Here is a 17,704-nt window from a genome sequence, read left to right on the forward strand (position 1 = left end):
GCTGACAGACGACAAAGAGCTCAGCTAGGCAGCCCTGGGAAGCTGCCACGTGGCCAGCTATGCCGTCTGCCAGTGGACGGCAAAGTGATCTGAATCTTTGTCGTCTGCTGGCAAACGGCAAAGTGACCAAATAGGCAGCCAGTGTTCCCAGTTTCTACAGGTAGCTGCCACGTGTCCTCTTTGTCGTCCGCTAGCAGACGGCAAAGCTCTTTGTTGTCTGCTAGCAGACGGCAATGAGGCTATATATCCCCTGTTTTTATTTGAATCCATTTAATTTCACAAGAATTCACACACAGATATACATATATTTTTTTTTCACATGCACAGCAGACTTATGATGTATCCAATACATAGCTCCATCCATGACAACATACATATATACATAAGAAACAGAGTTCCATCCATACATATTACATTAACATCACAATGTTCATCCAACACATTGTTCCATGCATCCATATAACAAGTTCCACATTTTTCATCGATACAAACGAAAAAAAGAATATGGAAACAAGCACTCCGTCCATGCAAGCTTCCATATAGTGAATTAAATCTACAAAATGGGAAACAAGAAAGTTAGAAGAAGAAGACTAGAATCATAAGAAGAAGAAGAAAATGAAGAAGAAGAAGAAGAATTAAGCATACTTAGGTAAAATGGAGCTAACCTAGCTAATTATGCCATTTCTTTGTGAACTAAGCATATTATGCCATTTTTTATATAACTTAGAGCTAACTTAATTTTAGAGAAGAAGAAGAAGAAGAAAACTAGAAGAAGAGTAGAAGAAGAAGAAGATCTTCTTCTTTTCTTCCTATTCCTTCTTTTCTTCCTCTTCCTGGATTTTCTTCATCTTATTATGTCATTTGTGGACTAAATAGGCTAAATTATGTCATAAATGGACTAAATATGCTAAATAAGAAGAAAAATGCCATTTTTGAGCTTACCTAGCTAATTATGCCATTTTTGACCTAACTAACCATATTATTCCATTTTTGATATAACTTAGAGCTAACTTCATTTTGGAGAAGAAGAAAACTAGAAGAAGAAGAAGAAGACTAGAAGAAGAAGAAGAAGAAGAAGATTCTTCATCTTCTTCTTCTTCTAGTCTTCTTCTTTTCTTCTTCTTCTTCTTCTTCATTTCCTCCTATTCCTTCTTTCCTTCCTCTTCCTTGATTTTCTTCGTCTTATTATGTCATTTGTGGACTATATAGGATCAATTATGTCATAAATGGACTAAACAGGCTAAATAAGAAGAAAACTACCGTTATCACGGAGGTGTAGGAATGGTCGGGGCTGCGCCAGTGGCAGACGGAGGTGAAGGACCGGTCGGGGTTCCGTCATTGGCAGAAGGAGTGGTCGATGCTTGTCTGGAGCCATGCTGCACCAAAGATCATTTCCAATAATGTCTCGTTAGCAAGTTTGCAAACTGAAATGTGAATAGTAGTAACTAACGACCATTCCAATCAAACTCAACGTGGTCGCCGGAGCAATCTGGGGCATCGGCAGAGGGGCCTGACCGTTTTTCTCGCACATGGTCTGCACATTTGGTTCTCACGAGTCAGTCATATTAGATAGTAATGCGAACATTACGTGCATGATTGGGCTTATATGCACGAGAAATGTACCACGATGAGCTCGTATAGGGCCCGGTTAGCACTGTCGTTCCGGTTCCTCTCCTCCTCCAATAGCTTAGCCGTCCTCTCCTCCATCTACCTCTCCCTCTCCGCCGCCTCCCTTTTTTCCTCCTCCAAAAGCGCCTGGGTCTTCAATCTCTCTTTCTCATCCACTGCTTGCAACACACCACTCCTTGTTAGCATTGTAATCATCGACAGACGCACACACAATGTAATGGAGGAAAGGTGAGAGAGTGCGTATAACTAACCGCCATGGCGAGCTCCGCGGACCATGCACGAGGCGTTATCTCAGGATCAGAGATACTCAGGCGCTTCTTGATCTGTGGGAGAGTACTAGGACAACGTATCAGTCCATCACCAATGGCTTGAGAGCCATGGGGCCTCCCGCCACCAGATATCATCACTAGCTCTGTAACAAAAGGATCCTCACTCGGGTTAAAGTCCTCCCTTTTCCTCGTCTTCCCCTCGTCTCTGTACTTCACAAGCTTGTCGTGGGAGGATCTGTTGGTGAAGCTCTCTGGATGATCTAGGTCAGACTCTGTGAATGGCTTGGCCTTCTTGTACAGGGCCATATGGGCCATTCCATAGAGGTCGAACAGACTTGGCACAGGCTTCTTCTGGTGGTGCGCCTGAGAGAGAGGAACAAAATATTAGTTATGCCATTTTTTAACTAACTAAAGCATATTAAGTCATTTTATAGAGCTATCAAAGGTTATTATGTCATTTTAGAGCTAAATATGTCATAAATGAAGTATCCAATGTAGTTATGCCATTTTTAACTAACTAAGGATATTAATTAAGTCATTTTGGAAGGGATAAATGCTAGCATGAAGAATGAAATTGCATGAATCATGTAGCAAACCGGTTGTCCCCGTACTCAAACAGGTTGGAGCTCCCTTGATGGTGTGGCACACCTTCCATTTGGTCGCGCTTATCCTTGGCCCTTTGTTGTTCGACTTTCCATTGGGGAGAGCACCACGCATCCACCAACGCCTCCCAACAGTCCATCTTATCCACACACCATCTCGGGGGCACCTATGTGAGTCAAGTGCAATTTCAGCGCTACGCCTACGAATCAAATCAAGAAAACTAAGTTCAAGGCCTTAAGAATAGGTAATTACCTGCATGTACTTCTCCTTACTCGAAAACTTGCCGCGACACTTCTTCTTGCCCCTCCTAATACCCTTCAAGGCGTAGTAGTCTCGAATGGCCTGCACCCGAGCCTCGTGCCTTAAGTTCTGAAGTAGGCGCTTGCACTCGGTTTCGAAAACCATACACGCAGCCTCCTGCTCTCCCTCTAAAACCCTGTAGAAGGTCTGCAATCAAACAAGACAACACTGATTAGTACAATCACTAGGTAGTGTTGATTTTTAATTCTGTAAAGGAGAAATTACCCAAAACCGACGGAACACAATGTCGGCCAGCGTCTTGCACAAGATACCGTCGACCCTCTCCTCCAGCGGGGCCGGGGCAACCGAGTACAACTCCCAGGTCAGTCCTAGCTGTGGAACCTGACCCTCACCGGGCAACGTGACCCACCCAGGGAAGTGCTGCCGGCAAAGCACACCAAGGACCTGGTTGGGCCTGCGGACACCACGGGGGCGTACCCAGCCCCTGCAGTATGACAAGGCCAACGCATTAGATATTAATTTGAAGGAACATGAAGGCAAAAGGTTAAAAAAATAGTAAATGCACTTACTTCAACCCTTTAGGCGCAATCAACCACCTCTGGTCGGGGGTGGTCGGCACGGTCGGGAGCTTTGTACAGCCATGCTTGTAGACCTTCTTGCCCTTCTCAACCAGCTCGTCGTCACTGTAGCTATCATTTGAAAAGGTGTCCTCGCTACCATCCTCCGGGCCACTAACCTCCGGAATCTCGTGGGAAGAAGACTGCGGGATCGGAGTCTTCTGGGATGAAGACCCCGTGACCGGAGTCTTCTGGGACAAAGACTCTGGGAACGGACTCATGTGAGGCGAAGGATCGGCAACCTGAGTCTGGTGGGGCGAAGGATCAGTGACCGGAGGCTCATGGACCGGAGTCCGAAATGGGTCCACGTCAGACGGAGCAGTCCTGTGGTCGGGTGAATCAGCTAAGGGTGGCGGCAAGGAAGGCGTAACAGCCTTCCTACCTCTCCCGCTGCCACGTCCACCTCTACCAGCCTTCTTCGTCCTCCCCCGACCTCTCCCAGCTGAAGAAGAAGCCTCCGCCGTAGTTGTCTGCATACTGTCTAGCAGCGCTCTCCGGAGGGGCTGGGCTGGAATAATGGAACCACCCCTCCCAGTAGCGCTCGCAGGAGGATCGGGGCGCTCTGGACCGTTGCCCACCATCCCGTCAACACCTGCAATGACAAAAAGTAAACAAAATTAGTACAACATAAAAAATTTGGATACCTGACATGAACATAATAATATGTATATAATTTAAGTGTATCATAATCATGAACATAATAAAAATACACCCGATCAACACAAATATATATGATGTTTTTGTATCATCATCATGTCCGGGGTCGATCGGGGTGTCAGGGTGTCGGGGTGTCGGGGTCGGAGTCGGGGTGTGCTGTCAGGGTGTCGGGGTGTGGTGTCAGGGTGTCGGGGGTCTGGGTCGGGGTGGGGTGGTCGGGGTGTCGATTTTCGGGGTCTCAGGGTGTCGGGGTCGGGGTCGGGGTGTCGGTGGTCGGGGTGTCAGGTGTGGGGGTGTCGATGGTCGGTGGTCGGGGTCGGGGTGTGGTGTCAGGGTGTTGTGGTGTCGGGGTCGGGGTGTCGTGCCGGGGTGTCATGTCGGGGTCGAGTTGTCAGGGTCAGGGTCGGGGTGTGGGTCGGGGTGTGGTGTCAGGTGGTCGGGGGTAAGGGTGGGTGTGGTGTCAGGGTGTCGGTGGTCAGGGTGTTAGGTGTCGGTATGTCGGTGGTCGGGATCGGGGTGAGGGTGTGGTGTCACGGTGTCGGGGTCGGGGTGTCGTGTTGGGGTCGGGGTGTTAGGGTGTCGGGGGTCGGGGTCGAGGTCAGGGTGTGGTGTCAGGGTGTTGGGGGTCGGGGGTCGGGGTAGGGGTGTCGTGCCGGGGTGTCGGGGTGTCGGGGGTCGGGGGTCGGGGTCTCTTTTTTCCTTTTCTTCTTCTTCTCTTCTTCTTCTTCTCCTCCTCTCCTCTTTCTTCTTCTCCTCCTCTCCTCTTTCTTCTTCTTCTTCTTCTTCTTCTTCTTCTTCTTCTTCTTCTTCTTCTTCTTCTTCTTTCTTCTCCTCCTCCTCCTCCTCAACCACCTCCTCCTCCTCTTCTTCTTCTTCTTCTTCTTCTTCTTGTTCTTCCTCCTCTTCTTCTTTTCTTCTTTCTTCTTCTCCCTCCTCCTGTTCCTCCCTCCTCCTCCTCTAAAATAAAACTAAAACTAATCTAAAATAAACTAAAACTAAAACTAAACTAAAACTAAAACTAAAACTAAAACTAAACTAAAACTATAACTAAAACAGAAACTAAACTAAAAGAAACAAAGAGAAACTAATTAAACAAAAAAGGGGGAGGAGTTCACCTGGTGGAGGGGGAGGTCGGACGGCTGCGGCGGCCGCTGGAGGAGGCGGCGACCTGGTGGAGGGGGACCCCGGACGGCCGCGACAGGACAGGGCGGGGACGGCGACGGGGCGGGGACGGCCGCGGCGGGACGGGGCGGGGCGGGGATGGCCGCGGCGCGGCTGGCCGACGTGGATGAGGCGGCGGGGCCGCGGTGGAGGTCGGGGAGGGGTGCAGGGCGGCGGGGCGGCCGGCTACGCCGGTCGGGGTCGGCGGCGGCGGCGCGGACTGGTGTGGGTGGGGGATGTCAACGGAGGGGAGGGGGTGGGGGCGGGGCGACGTGGAAGGGGCGGCGGGGTGCGGTGGAGGTCGGGGCGCCGCAAGGGAGGGGTGCGGGGCGGCGGGGCGGCCGGCTACGGCAGACGGGGTCGACGGCGGCGGCGCGGGTGTGGGTGGGGAGGGAATGAGAGAGTGGAGAGAAGAGACAGAGCACGGGGGCGGGACGGCCGTTCCCGCCTCTTTGCCGTCAGCCAACGGTCGGCAAAGAGGTGGGGCCGGTGGGCTTGAGTTGGTTAAACAATAACTGGACCCACCCACCTCTGTGTCGTCTGCTAGCGGATGGCAAAGATTCTTTGCCGTCAGCCAGCGGACGGTAAAGAATTAGCTGATGGCAAAGACCTTGTTCGCCACCAGCCACATCTTTGCCGTCCGTTTTCGTGTGGCTGACGGCAAAGACCTTCTTTGCCGTCAGCCAGCGGACGGGAAAGAGTTGGCAGATGGCGAATAAGCTAATTCCAGTAGTGAACCATACTTACAGATATATGGTCGAGGAAGGTGTTGAACTTGGTTTCTTCTTTGTCATTCCTGTACTAAATCCATGTTGGGAGGATACGTACATGACACCTAACGGCAACCGCTGCCTCTGATACTAACTTGGCTGACTTTGTAGCATCACGTGGCCTTTTTAAACCTGCCTCAAAACAGATCTCCATTCTTCCTCCTCTAGATTTAGTTAACCTATCGAGCATTATCCCAGATGTTTGTTTCCTCTTGCGCCTAGGTGCTAGTCCAACAACGAACATAGGAAGTGTTAGTGTATATCAAACAGTGAGACTACATATAAAGAAGCATGCAACTGTAACTTGACTCCAGCAACTACCTTCCTGTTGTTGAAGCTCACAAAGTTCATCTGATCTTGACAACTCATCTTGTGTCAAGAGTGCTTCCGAAGTAGTGTTAGGTGGCAAGGGAGCTTGGGAACGTGCTGCTAGCTGAGTTGACCAACGAGTAACTCCTGTAGCTGGTAGTACTATGGAAGGTGTTGCAACAACTAGGGCTGTCTCTGCTTGTTTGTTGGCAGCTATTTGTTTCTGTTTGGCTTGTTCTGAAGCTCGTGTAGCACGGGATACCCTATTTGTACAATTTTTCGCTGGACTTTGACCTTCTATTGCACCATTAGTACCAGCAGAATCTGCAGGATTCTTCCGGTTCCCTTTCCCTGTCATTATGTGTTGCTTCCTCTTTCTCTGTGCCATGTTAAGTCAAGCCGACAAGAAAAATGAATAACAATTTAGTTCTTCAGAACAAATTGATGCGTGATACAGACAAACTGGACTTTGATGTTAGAAAACCACATGATAGGAGGATGTAATATGTACGAAAAACAGGACGGCATGAGATAACCAGAACTATGATGTGAAGACATTTCACTAAATTAGAAGTAATGCAATGGAAGGTATACACCATATGAAAGATGCTACAAATATCGCTGCCAAGTTAACAGTGTCTCATCATAAATGGCGTTTAAAAAAATGTGAAGTAGTATAAGAAATAAATCATATGCAAGATGCAAACAACATCACGCTACCAAGTTAAAGGTCTCTCGTCATTAGTGCCATTGCATATTCACAGCTTATGATGTGTAAACTAAGGAGAAGGCATTACAACAAATTAGATGCAATGAAAGCTAGACACCATATGAAAGATGCAACGAATATCACTCTACAAAGTTAAAACTGTCTCGTCGTAAGTGCCATTTCAACAAATTAGAAGTAGTACAAGCTAGAAAAGAATGTGAGATGTAAACTATATCACACTCCCATGTCAAACGTGTCTTATGGTAAGTGATTGTTGTAGGTTACACAACAGTAGTACTTTGATGTAAGAACATGGTGTGATAGACAGATATTGTATGTTCTATAAACAGGAACACATGTCTTATTCACAAGTATAATGTGTAAAGTAAGCAGATGGAATTCAACAAAATTAGAAGCAATACAAGCTAGACATCATACATAACATGCAACCACATATAACAGTGCCAAGTTAGAGGGAGCACCTGTCATGGTGCACTAGGGGAGACGTGCTCATCATCAACACATCTACATTGAGTGTCTATGCATGTGTTGTCTTGCTAATCATCTTGTGGGGATGGAGGAGTAGAATCTGTAGAGGCCCTCCATTTGGAAGGAGTACCTTTATCTGCTACCTTACTAACTTCCTTCTGCTTTATTGATTTTGAATTGTCAAGTAAAACCGATAAGAAAAAGCAATAAAATTCACTCTTCAGAACTCATTCGTGCATGATACTGACAATCACTACTTTGATGTAAGGCAAACACATGATACCAGGATGGAATATGTACAAAAAACAGGACGGCATGGCATATTCACAACTGTTTGTGTAAACTAAGCAGAAACCATTCCAACAAATAAGAAGCAATGCAAGCTAGACACCACATGAAAGATGCAACCAATATGACTCTGCCAAGTTAAAAGTGTCCCATCATAAATTGCATTTCAACAAATTAGAAGTAGCGCATGCTATAAATCATATGAAAGATGCAACTAATATCGCACTGCATATACTAAAGGTGTCTCGTCATATTGATTTATGCGGGATACAAAAAAAACAATAGTTTTATGTAAGGACATGCTTAATAGACAGATGTACTATGTACTAAAAACAGAAAGGCATGTCACATTAACAGGTATAATGTATAAACTAAGCAGAATAACACATGCAATTTAACCAGACTGGAAGAATTACAATCTAGACACCATATGCAACCTGCAACCACATATCACACTGCCAAGTTAGGGCAAGCACCTGCGATGCTAGTGTAGGGGAAATGCGGTAATCAACTACAAAGCTACTTTCACTATCTTCATCTAGCCTTGTTGTTTCTTGAGAATAGTAGTCCACAGTAGTCCACTGGCCTGACTGCCTCATCATAAGTGATTGATGAGGGATACACAAGAACATTAGTTTGATGTAAGAACATGCTTAATAGACAGATGTACTAGTATGTACCAAAAACAGGAAGGCATGTCATATTCAAAGGTATAATGTGTAAGCTAACCAGATGCAATTTAACCAAATTGGAAGCAATACAAGCTAGACATCTGACTCGAGTGGTGAGCATGATCATCTAGGACCTGAGAGCCTGGTGCGAGGCGGGCTGCTTCGCCACCATCGTCGCTTTTTAGTTGGCTTCCAGGTGATGCCTGTCTGTGCTGGGCTAGACACTGGCTCGGCCAGTGCCCTGACTAGCTATTTGTCTTCTGGTGCTCACGGGATGGTGGTTCATGTAAAAAATATCTTTCCTTATCTTAATAAAGAACGACTTCGGCCTTTCGAATACAAGCTAGACACCATATGAAACATGCAACCACATATGACACTGTGAAGTTAAAGCAAGCACCTGGGATGGTGGTTCATTGCGAGCGAGGTCATCAACTCCAGATCTATGTTTACCGTCTCCATCTGCTGACATTGCACCCTTTATAAGGCTGAAACGTGTCTCGCCTATCCGCGTACGACACTAGAGCGACTTCTCTCTTTTCTTTTCTGCTTCTCTTAAGGCAGCAGAGTCTGAAATACTCTTGCATTAAAACACAATAGTGAGAGTATGGGTGAAGTGTGTGCAGAACTAGTGCATTGTAAAAGTAGCAGATAGTAGGTGGCTGCAAAATAAATGAGAGGAGACATAAGATAGCTCTACAACATTGCATGGCAAACAAAATTAGATTACTCCCTATAATTTCGTAATATATGGGCACAGGAAATGCAGGTACTCCTCCAGCACACCACCACTTGTGGTCCTATCAAGATAACAATCGACTGAAAATAAATAGGTCGGTCGATCTTTTTATGAACTGTCCGATCTATAAGGAACGGGCAGATGGCCTTCGTCTACCTCCTGCCAGTCACTGATGACAATCTTTCTTGAACCGCCAACGACCACCGGCCCAGACCCCTGCCTCCGCCTCCCCGCCCTCCCCTCGGCCTCACACCACCGCCGTACTTGGCAGCGCCCCCAAGCCATCCCTTTAATCCCGTCCGACCTCCAGATCGGGCGCCAGCAGCTCTAGGCCCCACACGCCCCTAAGATAAACACCGAGGCGCTGCTTCCCCAGTGTAATCGGCGGACTAGCGCCTGTTACGCCGGGGAATGCTTCTGTTAATTGGGAATCAACTGACCAGGAATTGAAGTCCAAGGGGGCGACGGACCTCTAGCTAAGGTGAAATAGTATATGAGGAGAAACCTTGTGCATCGCGAGTTACTAGGAACATCTAGTATAAAAAAGAAGCGATCAACTAGTGTCTTCTGTGGGATGAATACCATGCAAGCAGACACGTAAGATTTGCACGAATAAGGGAAGAGGAGTACCATTTCCGGTTGCCAGTGTGGTTTCCTCCATATGTCGCGGCGATGTTCTTCTTTTTGCCCGGGGAACCGATGTTTTGGAGGAGGGTGCGGCCTTGGACGAACCCAAGGCCAAATTGTTAACTGTCTTGCTGATACGTCTCCAATGTATCTATAATTTTGGATTGTTCCATGCTATTTTATTATCAATCTTGGATGTTTTATATGCATTTATATGCTATTTTATATGATTTTTGGGACTAACCTATTAACCTAGAGCCCAGTGCTAGTTTCTGTTTTTTCCTTGTTTTTGAGTTTTACAGAAAAGGAATACCAAACGGAGTCTAATTGACCTGCCAATTTTTGTGGATTTTTTATGGACTAAAAGAAGCCCCCGAAGTAAAGGAGTTAGGCCAGAAGAGTCCCGAGCCATCCACGCGGGTGGAGGGCGCGCCCTACCCCCTGGGCGCGCCCCCTGCCTCGTGGATGACTCGGAGACCCCCCCTAACGTGAGACCGATGCCAAAAATTCCTATAAATATAGAGACCCCCGAAAAGAAACCTAGATCGGGAGTTCCGCCACCGCAAGCCTCTGTAGCCACGAAAAACCAATCGAGACCCTGTTCCGGCACCCTGCCGGAGGGGGGGATCCATCACCGGTGGCCATCTTCATCATCCCGGCGCTCTCCATGACGAGGAGGGAGTACTTCACCCTCGGGGCTGAGGGTATGTACCAGTAGCTATGTGTTTGATCTCTCTCTCTCTCTCTCGTGTTCTTGATATGGCATGATCTTGATGTATCGCGAGCTTCGCTATTATAGTTGGATCTTATGATGTTTCTTCCCCTCTATCTCTTGTAATGGATTGAGTTTTCCCTTTCAAGTTATCTTATCGGATGGAGTCTTTAAGGATTTGAGAACACATGATGTATGTCTTGCGTGGGATACCCGTGGTGACAATGGGGTATTCTATTGATTCACTTGATGTATGTTTTGGTGATCAACTTGCGGGTTCCGTGACATTGGTAATCTATGCATAGGGGTTGGCACACATTTTCGTCTTGACTCTCCGGTAGAAACTTTGGGGCACTCTTTGATGTTCTTTGTGTTGGTTGAATAGATGAATCTGAGATTGTGTGATGCATATTATATAATCATACCCACAGATACTTGAGGTGACATTGGAGTATCTAGGTGACGTTAGGGTTTTTGTTGATTTGTGTCTTAAGGTGTTATTTTACTACGAACTCTAGGGCTGTTCGTGACACTTATAGGAATAGCCCAATGGATTGATCGGAAAGAATAACTTTGCGGTGGTTTCATACCCTACAATAATCTCTTCGTTTGTTCTCCGTTATTAGTGACTTTGGAGCGACTCTTTGTTGCATGTTGAGGGATTGTTATATGATCGAATTATGTCATCCTTGTTGAGAGAACTTGCACTAGTGAAAGTATGAACCCTAGGCCTTGTTTCAACGCATTGCAATACCGTTTTCACTCACTTTTATCATTAGTTACCTTGCTGTTTTTATATTTTCAGATTACAAAAACCTATATCTACCATCCATATTGCACTTGTATCACCATCTCTTCGCCGAACTAGTGCACCTATAGAATTTACCATTGTATGGGGTGTGTTGTGCACACAAGAGACTCTTTGTTATTTGGTTGCAGGGTTGTTTGAGAGAGACCATCTTCATCCTAAGCCTCCCACGGATTGATAAACCTTAGGTCATTCACTTGAGGGAAATTTGCTACTGTCCTACAAACCTCCGCACTTGGAGGCCCAACCACGTCTACAAGAATAAGGTTGTGTAGTAGACATCAAGCTCTTTTCTGGCGCCGTTGCCGGGGAGGCTACGTAAGCGGCACTAACACCCCGTCAACTAAGCTTTTTTCTGGTGCTGTTGCTGGGGAGGTTAGTGCTTGAAGGTATATCTTTAGATCTTGCAATTGAATCTTTTGGTTTCTTGTTTTATCACTAGTTTAGTTTATAAAAGAAAACTACAAAAAAAATGGAATTGAGGGTGCCTCACATGCTTCATCTTTTTAATATCTTTCGCGAAAATGATGGAAAGGAAAATTGTGCTCAAGTGTTAGAAGAAGAATGCATTAAAATGTTTGGCACTAAATATTTGAATGATGAGCATGATTGCAATGTTGTTAGTATGAATTCCTTGAATATCCATGATACTAATGATATGCAAAGCTACAAGCTTAGGGATGCTATGTTTGATGAATATGATATTTTTAGTCCCCCAAGTTTTGCTGAGAATATTTATTATGATGAAAGCATGCCTCTTATTTATGATGATTATATTGATGAAAGTGGGTTTGGAAGAGTGTCAACTTCTGGAAGCAATGATCCCACTATTTTGGAGGCTGTTGAATCTTATTTGTGATAATTATGAAAGTGGATTTTGAGAGGTCATGACTTTATTTAGTGATGAATCCACTATTTCGGAAGAGGTTCCAATTGATTATGAGAACAAAGTTGCTATGTATGATGATTATTGTGATGACATGTATGCTATAAAGAATAATGATAACCATGAAACTTGTCATCATGATTTTAATTTTCAATTGGATTATTGCTCACATGATAGTTATTTTGTTGAGTGTGCTCCCAGTACTATTCATGAGAAGAAAGTTGCTTATGTGGAGAGTAATAAAAATTCTATGCTTATGCATCATGAAAAGAGTGCTTTATGTGATAGTTATATTGTTGAATTCATTCATGATGCTACTGAAAATTATTATGAGGGAGGAATATATGCTTGTAGGAATTGCAATAATATCAAGTTTCCTCTCTATTTGTTGAAAATCTTGTAGTTATGCTTCTTTTACCTTCCTATGCTAGTCGATTCTTGCTCCCATTAATTATTTTCTCACAAAATCCCTATGCATAGGAAGTGGGTTAGGCTTAAATGTGCTAGTTATATTCTTCACGGTACTCTCTTTATATTTCAAATCTTATCTTTTATGTGAGCATCATTAAAATCATCATGCCTAGCTAGAAAGGCATTAAGAAAAGCACTTGTTGGGAGACAACCCAATATTTACCCCTACTGTTTTTGTGTTTCCACTTGATTAAGCTACTGTGGTAATCATGTTTTATAGCTTTTGTTTCAATAAAGTGCCAAGTAGAACCTTTGGGAAGACTTGGGTGAAAGTTAATGTGATCTTGCTATAAAAAACAGAAACTTTTGCTCTCACGAAAACAATTTTCATAATTCACAGAAGTGTTCTTTTAAGTTGATTCTTTTAGCAGAAGATTAATAAACAAATTGCTTAGGACTTCCTAATTTCTCAGGATATTTGGAGTTACAGATTAGTACAGACTGTTCTATTTTTGACAAATTCTATTTTCTATGTGTTGTTTGCTTATTTTGATGAATCTATGAGTAGTATCGGAGGGTATGAACCATAGAGAAGTTGGAATACAGTAGATATTACACCAATATGAATTTAGAATGAGTTCACAACAGTACCAAAAGTGGTGATTTATTTTCTTATACTAAAGGAGCTTACGAGTATTCTGTTGAGTTTTGTGTTGTAAAGTTTTCAAGTTTTGGGTAAAGATTCGATGGACTATGGAATCAGAGTGGCAAGATCCTCAGCTTGGGGATGCCCAAGGCACCCCAAGGTAATATTCAAGGACAACCAAGAGCCTATGCTTGGGGATGCCCCGGATGGCATCCCGTCTTTCGTCTTCGTTCATCGGTAACCTTACTTGGAGCTATATTTTTATTCACCACATGATATGTGTTTTGCTTGGAGAATCAATTGTTTTTTTTGCTTGTTGTTTGAATAATATCCCAAGATGTGAAATTCTTAAATGTTAGAGAGTCTTCACATAGTTACATAATTATTCGACTACTCATTGATCTTCACTTATATCTTTCAGAGTAGTTTGTCGTTTGCTTTAGTGCTTCACTTATATCTTTTAGAGAACGATGGTGGTTTTATTTTGAGAAAGTAATGAACTCTAATGCTTCACTTATATTATTTCGAGAGTCTTTTAGAATAGCACGGTAATTTGCTTTGGTTATGAATTTAGTCCTAATATGATGGGCATCCAAAAGGGATATAATAAAAACTTTCATATAAAGTGCAATTAATACTATGTGAAGTTTGATTCCTTATGATTGTCTTGAGATATGAGGATGGTAATATTAGAGTCATGCTAGTGAGTAGTTGTGAATTTGAGAGATACTTGTGTTAAAGTTTGTGATTCCCATAGCCTGCACGTATGGTGAACCATTATGTGATGAAGTCGGAGCATGATTTATTTTTTTGATTGTCTTCCTTATGAATGGCGGTCGGGAACGAGCGATGGTCTTTTCCTACCAATCTATCCCCCTAGGAGCATGCGCGTAGTACTTCATTTTGATAACTAATAGATTTTTGCAATAAGTATGTGAGTTCTTTATGACTAATGTTGAGTCCATGGATTATACGCACTCTCACCGTTCCACCATTGCTAGCCTCTCTTGTGTCGCGCAACTTTCGCCGATACCATAACACCCACCATTACCTTCCTCAAAACAGCCACCGTACCTACCTATTATGGCATTTCCATAGCCATTCCGAGATATATTGCCATGCAACTTTCCACCATTCTGTTTATTACGACACGCTTCATCATTGTCATATTGCTTTGCATGATCATGTAGTTGACATCGTATTTGTGGCAAAGCCACCTTTCATAATTCTTTCATACATGTCACTCTTGAGTCATTGCACATCCCGGTACACCGCCGGAGGCATTCATATAGAGTCATATTTTCTTCTAAGTATCGAGTTGTAATTCTTGAGTTGTAAGTGAATAAAAGTGTGATGATCTTCATTATTAGAGCATTGTCCCAGTGAGGAAAGGATGATGGAGACTATGATTCCCCCACAACTCAGGATGAAACTCCGGACGAAAAAAAATAAAATAAAAAAAGAAGCCAAAAAAAGAGAAGGCCCAAAAAAATGAGAGAAAAAGAGAGAAGGGGCAATGCTACTATCCTTTTACCACACTTGTGCTTCAAAGTAGCACCATGATCTTCATGATAGAGAGTCTCCTATGTTGTCACTTTCATATACTAGTGGGAATTTTTCAATATAGAACTTGGCTTGTATATTCCAATGATGGGTTTCCTCAAAGTGCCCTAGGTCTTCGTGAGCAAGCAAGTTGGATGCACACCCACTTAGTTTCCTTTTGAGCTTTCATACACTTATAGCTCTAGTGCATCCGTTGCATGGCAATCCCTACTCACTCACATTGATATCTATTGATGGGCATTCCATAGCCCGTCGATACGCCTAGTTGATGTGAGACTATCTTCCTCCTTTTTGTCTTCTCCACAACCACCATATTCTATTCCACCTATAGTGCTATGTCCATGGCTCACGCTCATGTATTGCGTGAAGATTGAAAAAGTTTGAGAACATCAAAAGTATGAAACAATTGCTTAGCTTGTCATCGGGGTTGTGCATGATTTAAATATTTTGTGTGATGAATATAGAGCATACACTACAAGAAAAAGACACATCCGTGACATTATGGGCCGAATAAAAAAAATTGTCATGCTTATGACACTTCTAAGACGATAATTGTGACAAAACCCGGTATCATCATAGATGTGGTGGGCTCCTACTTCTATGAAAAAAAATCATGACAGAAAATGGGCTTTTCGTCCTGGACGGGCCGGAGACGCAGCTGCATGACATTCTTTGGGCCGTCCATGATGGAGAAAACCGTGGTAGAAGCGAGGGCGAGGAAAATATGGGGGGGTTCCCGGTTACGGTGGGTGGTTGGGGCCGAGCGATCCACGTTTCTCTTGTACGTACGCTCGTGTGTGAGAGGCGTTGCACTCTAACTGAACCCGAGCGATTGCACTGCAGACTACCCGTTACTGAACCCGAGTGATCGATCGATCCCTTGCTGTTAACTAAACCCGAGTGATTCCTTCGCTACTGCTGCTAACTGAAGCCGATCGATGCTGCCTCTTGATGAATAGTGAGCGTTGTTGGGGGGTTTGGATGAACAGTTCCCGGTGGGGGTTGGATGAACAGGACCCCGTGGTAGCAGAGGCCATTGCCGCTGGATGAAAAGGACCCCGATCGATCGAGCCGGTGGATGAATAGGACCCCGTGGAGGGCTGGATCTACAGGATCCCGTGGAGGGCTGGTTGGACAGTAGCCGGTGGAGGGCTGGTTGAACAGTAGCCGGTGGAGGGCTGGTGGAACAGTAGCCCGTGGAGGGGTGGTTGAAAAGTAGCCCGTGGAGAGGGCTGGTTGAAAAGTAGCCGGTGGAGGAGCTCGCGGTGGAGGCTGGATGAACAGGAGCCCGTGGATGAACAGTCACATGTGGAGGCTGGAGGAGGTCGATGGTGGATGAATAATAGCCCGTGGAGGATGGAGGAGGTCGACGGTGGAGATGAACAATATCCCGTGGAGTCCTGTTTTGCGGTACGCCACACCCCTCCCGATGAAGAGGACCCCCGTTTCAACCATAGCGCTCCAATACAAGTCTGTTTCCTCCGTTTTGTGGTACGCTAGACCCCCCGATCAACAGGACCCCGTTTTGACCGTAGGAGGTCCGTTTCCTCCGTTTTGCGGTACGCCAGACCCCTCCCGATGAACATGATCCCGTTTCCACCATGGACGGTCGAACACAAGGCTGTTTCCTCCGTTCTGCGGTACGCCAGGCCTCATTTCCATCGGCTGTTCCGTCCAAGCCGGTTGGCTCCTAATGAACAGCACACGTTCCGTTGCCTCCCGATGAACACGACATATTCCGTTGCCTCCCCATGAACACGAAGACGACGCAGTTTCTCCGTTCCGACCCAGCCACATCCATGTACACAAGCCGTGGCCATATGCATGCGCGAGTGGGCGTTCGAGACCCCGCCCATATGTATGTACGTGGCCGTATTTACTATCTTGCACCCTGGCCGTTGTACGAACATGTACATGCTATGTGCGCGCCTCTACTATGACACGTGCCCTTCCTTACACGGCCACGATTCATCGCTGCAGCCTGCAGACAGACCGATCGACCAGTATGTACATACACGTTCGCGACCAGAATGACAATGCTACGTATGCTTTGACCGGGTGGGTCCCGACTGTCAGGCACTTCCTTGCGTGCGAACATGTAGCTGGTGGGTCCCAGCAGTCAGGGGGGCGAATCAAATTTTTTTCCCCGTAATATGGACGCGCTTCCTTGCGTGCAAAGATGTAGCTGGTGGGTCCCAGCGGTCGGGGGGAAACGTTGTTTTTCGCGAAATACGGTGGTCCTTCCGATGGGTCCCTGTTGTCAGGTGGAGAAATAATTATTTTGCGCGTAATAAGGAGGCACTTTCTTGCTGCGGCCGTGGACCCAGCTGTCAGCCTCTCAACGTACAGTACTCTTCCGATGGAACTCGTTCGTTGACCACATTGACCATGCCGCACCGAGAGCACCAAGGCGGTGGACGACGGCGAGGCCTAGGAATGGAACGACGCGGAGCCGGGGAAGACGCGGCACTGGATGCCCACGCGGAGAGGAGTACAAGGGTTCACTGGTTCGGCTGCGGTGTGTGTGGCTGCCGTCGCCGCAGGGCTTGGCCAGCGGTGGGAGTAGTAGGGGCGGTGAGGCCTCCATGGCAGCACAGCCGGCCACGGGAGGGAAGAGCACGCGGTGGTTTGAACAGCTGCAGCAAGAAAATCAGAGGTTGAAGAAGCAGGACGACCGTCGGATGTTAACAATCCAACGGTTACCGGTGATAGAATCGTTTGTTGACAAAGTTGACAAAGCCCTCCGACTGCATCAACTTAGTAGGCCCACAAGTCAGCCTCCCAATATGGTGGGTCCCAGCTAGCAGGCGGAGTATTCATTTTTTTGTGCGTAATAAGGAGGCACTTCCTTGCGTGCGAAGATATAGCTGGTGGGTCCG

The sequence above is a fragment of the Triticum aestivum genome, chromosome 6D, assembly GCF_018294505.1.
Source record: "Triticum aestivum cultivar Chinese Spring chromosome 6D, IWGSC CS RefSeq v2.1, whole genome shotgun sequence".
NCBI lineage: Eukaryota > Viridiplantae > Streptophyta > Magnoliopsida > Poales > Poaceae > Triticum > Triticum aestivum.